Genomic DNA, 5,000 nt, shown 5'->3' on the forward strand with positions numbered 1-5,000 from the left:
ATCTTGACCAACCAATCAGCGATCATGAAACGTTTCCGAGCTAAAAGGGCACCCCTGTGAGTCGGTGCAAATTGCCTCGCTAAAAAGAATTGACTATAGTAACTGTCCTCTATTTTAACCTCGTTTAACATTTTTATTCTGTAGTTATCCCTGTTTCATTAAAAATAGTGTTAAGATCATAGTTTCCATTCCTTTGTTTTTCCCTTCGGAATAACAATGATTTTATGTACAATGGATATGCAGGTGTTTATACCAATGTATCACTGAGTTGTGAAGTTTAATGCGAATGTGAACAACAATTCAGATAAAATAAAAATTGAAAACTACAATGCCACAATATATGCAATTGAGAAGGAAGAGGAGGAAGAGGGTTATTCTGGCTTGACACGTACAAGGGCTGATACTTTTTATTCTCGTCTATCAGACGTTATTTTTTTTTTTTTCAAGGCGGCTTTTTTTAACCCCTGTTCCTTCAGAATTATTTTTAATGTTCACGCATTGACTTACGTATTCAGGAATCCTTATATATGCAGCAATTTTTCATCACTTTTGCATTTGATTTTAAGTAAGTTCTACCATTTATCTCAAAGATTTTGTAATTGGCCAACTTTTAGTTTTATTTTCATTCTTTATAGCTGCAATCAGCAGCTCTTTCCTTGGTATCACAACGTTTCTGTCATAAATCCTCGTAACTAATTGAAATGGATCAAATCTGGTATGCAGCTTCAGCTAGAAAATGATTAGAATACGTTGCCACTCTTAAATATGCATGGATTATTGAAAGATGAAAAAAAGGTTTTAGTGATGCAGAAATGATTTAAGAAGTAGTCATTGGCTTGGCTAAATTTCTTGCTTTCGTTTTTAATGGAAAAGAAAAGAAGCTGCTGGGCAGACAAATGGCAGCTACTATAAGTGTAAATTTGACTGAAAACAAAAAACAACAACGTAATTAAAAGCGACTTGAACTCTTGCTTGCCATTTAACCTAGCACTATATGAATCAACAGACATGAGGTACATTGCACATCTTTGCATCCTGATAAGATACATAACTGATAAATTTGTTGTCAGAAAATAATTATTAGCTTTACCCCACCGAAAGACCGAACTCGTGGCTGTGATATTCTTGAGGTTGATAAAAAAGAATGTACAAAGTTTGAACTGAACATGAAAAAATTGAGTTCCATTCCCACAGATGGGCATCCTAAATGAAAGGAAAAAAGAAGGGATTTGTACTTTTTTCAAGGCAAATGAGAACATTGTATCATTCACCAAGAAAGGTCATGGTGTGAAGTGTGAAGTGTCAGGTGAATTACATCAAATAATGCAAGAAGTTATCAAAATTGTGAATTTTCTCTGTACTCATGCATTAAATCATCGGCAATTTATACGATATTTAGAGCATATTGAAACAAATGTGGATATTTAGTTTACTTTAATGCTGTAAGATCGCTGAGTCGTGGTAAAGTACTTACGAGGTTTACTGCTTTGTTCCCTGATATCAAAACCTTTCTTGAATTGAATGGGTCGGAGGATGCAAACTTGGATGACCCACAGTGGCTCACACGATTATATTTTCTCGGAGAAATATATCTATGTGTTATCTATCTCCCTAGCTATACCTTCATATATGCTTCCTAAGGTACAGAATGTTTTCTCCTCTAACGGGATCATTTTATGCGTAAGTTCTATTTTTCTACAGAATTCAGTACACGCTAACAGACGAAGTCTTTTATCAGAGTAATTCATGACATAAGTAATACATATTGTTCCCTTCATCTGAACTAATGATTCAATTATCCATTCTGGCATACTCTGGTAATCTTTTTGGTGTTATTATCATATTATCAAATATATCTGTATGGGGTATTACATAAACTTTAGTAAGAGGATTGGGCAGTAAGCCTACTTCTCTAGCTAACCTAAAGCTTATTTTGTTATCATCTGCTTTGCTGATCAGACTTATATCGACCAGTTTGCACTTGAGTACAAAATCCTGAATCTCAATTACCTTCTTTATTTGATTCTGTTTCCTTTAAGTGCCTTATCTCATATGTGTTCAATTTGCCTAAAAACAAAAGTTATAAGGGTTCCCTTTTATTTGTTCTATAAGATTCTCTGTTGACATTTCTTTCCATAGTATTTATCTTATCATCACAAGTAAATTCTTCATCATTTATAGGTGCAATTGCTAAATTATCTTCCTTCTACTTGCCTTCTAGCTTTATAATGATTTCTATTTCCCTTTCTGGTTCAGAGTTTGTTTCAACTATCGAAGCGGTGTCCTGCAAATTTTCCAGATTTGTAGTAGACTTGTCATCGACATTTTAGAAACATACTTCCTGACTATTTTTCTTCACATTTAACCTTCAGTCCTTAAAATAAAAAAAAAGACACCATAATGTTGTATTGTTTCAAAGGAAATCATAGCTCTAGCCGGAAATACTACTTCATAGAAAACTAAAAACTGCATTTGGAGCTTCATTTCCAACATTGCAATGTTTAGATCTATTGTCCCTACATTGTTTATCTGACTACCAGTTATCCCCTTAACTAACGTGTCCTCACCTCATATAGCAGAAATAGGAATTTTTAAATAATCACTCAATGTATTGAGTCCAACATTGTTAACAGTACTGCCTGAATCTAACAAACTAAGACATTCTTTATCTTCTATCTTGAGATCTATTCTTGGAAGTACCTGCTTTCGAAAGGAGAAATATGTTGCTTGCACAGATGATGAACCTCTGCTACCCGAAACATCCTTCCTATCATTTGTTTCCCTATTTCCTAGACTATTTTCCTGCTCTTCTAGTTATTTTCAGGTCCTTTTTTTTACTTTTGTACTATTTGTAGAGTTTAAGTTATCATTTGCCTGTGCCTGAGTGGTATTTTGAGGGGTACTCTCTCTGGGCTTATTATATTTCTTATCTTAGTACCAACATTCTTGGTGTGTATGACATTTCCTTTGGCAATATATACAATATATATTCTTTGGTCTAGCTCCATTATGATGATATCTCCCCCTAGATTTATGTGTCATAATAATTTCTCTTCCTTTGTTCACTTTCCCTTTATGTATTCGTATTATGGGGGTTGTGGGCTTGTTATTCTGATAGTATCAAGAGTAATTCATATTTCTGTTGAATTCCTTATTCTTATCTTCCCTGTAGTTATACATCCGATTTGTAATCGCCGAAAAGGTGACCTCTTCAATTTAGGTCTCATTTTCTGAATTTTCTCAAGAATTTTACTCAAGGTTCACATGATTTTCTGAGTGGGAACCAACTCTATTCTTTAAAGGCCTTTCTTTCCTTTTCACCAAAGTCTGCATAAAAGGTGCCATAATCCATGTAAGTTAAAATTTTAAATGAAGCTACCAGTCTGTTATTATCCTCTGCTAATTGAGATTTGTTTTCTACAGTGATCTTGGGTAAAGACATGAATTCTTCCCTAACTACTCCTAAATTATTCTTAATCTGAGTATACAAACTGGGCATGGAGTCACCATCAAATTTAGCTGACAAAAATCTATGTAAGTTCAACAATCGATCAGTCTCTTTGGCCGATCGACACAACAATCTACATTCCTCCTTAAATTCATTGAAACGGCTTACCAAGTAATGTAGAGTGAGCATATCCAACATCTACCTTCGCTAACAACATAGCCAGCTTGATTTTTGCTAATTCATCAGTTATCCTAGAGGCTAGAAACCCTACTTTCTATATCAGCTAACCCCTTATCCACATTATACTTTTTTAATCTTTGTTTATCTGGGTTTTCCCTACCCGTATTCCTTCAGAAGCTTGTTTTTTGTGTGATTATCCTTGCAGAATTAATGCCGGTGATATATGTTGTCAAAATAACTCAAATTTATGTTACTCAAACTGTGATTTCCTTGGAAAGTTGAACATCGTCTTACACTAACACTTCTGGAACTAATCCGGGATTGTCTATCTGCCGTTAATCACAAATGGTACTGGCCTAATGTGTCAAATATGCTATCAAGACTCATCACGAATAGGAAAAATAAATAAAATTCTTACATTTAAAGGAGTGATAAATGTCCTAAATTCCCATTCTATAGAGAGACATAATTAACTATACGAAATAAACAACAGAGTGAACGATTCATGTAGGCTAATCACGTAGTACTTTTGTTCCTTTTTGTTTTACATTTCACGTTGCTACTTCCCGAATTGTTCCTGATGTTTTACTCTGCAAATGTTTTCAACTGGTATCAGAAACAAGACTAGTATTAGTTTAAGAACTGTTATTATCAAACAGCAATGTATCTGTTACATCTGCCACCAACTCTGGGAATCCTTCGAAAATATTTAATGAGAAAGATGCTTCACATTTATGTTTATTTTATTAAATAAATCTTAATTGCTGGAAAACCATTTAAAAGTTAATTCAAATTCTTCATTGCCTGCCACTTTATCGAATTTATTAGTCTCTCAGGAGTTTAATATTAACGTGGGTGAGAGATACAGTTATATATTTTCTTTCCTTTACTGATAGACTTGCAATAAAATGGTTGACAACTGAATAAAAGCACAGAGTAACACAAGAAATTGTGGTATAAATAGAGTCTTTTGATGAGATATCTTGAGGCCAGGCAGATGACATCAATAGTACGTTCTTCACGAAAAAGGTGACCTAAACCAAGTAATTTTAAGCCCTCGCTCAAAATGTTAGCCTAACCAGGTGACTCTAGGCCCCCGGAGAGAGTGTAGGCCCAAGACGTGACTCTATTTAAGACAGCCTTGACTCTAGGCCCTCGCAAAGAGTGTAGGCGTAGCAGGACGGCTAGATCTTTTGGTCGTCGTGAACAGCTCTCACCACCATCCAAGAGAGAGAAAGCTCTACATCCTTCGACATATTAATGAATAAGTGTTTTTCCTTACTCGGCTGATAATCAGTCATAATGCACTTCAATCGTCCATTTTTAGCGGCAATCGAAGAGCAACTGGGGTTACTAAACCACCCTATATGGA

Source organism: Palaemon carinicauda, chromosome 21, assembly GCF_036898095.1.
Source record: "Palaemon carinicauda isolate YSFRI2023 chromosome 21, ASM3689809v2, whole genome shotgun sequence".
Classification (NCBI taxonomy): Eukaryota; Metazoa; Arthropoda; class Malacostraca; order Decapoda; family Palaemonidae; genus Palaemon; species Palaemon carinicauda.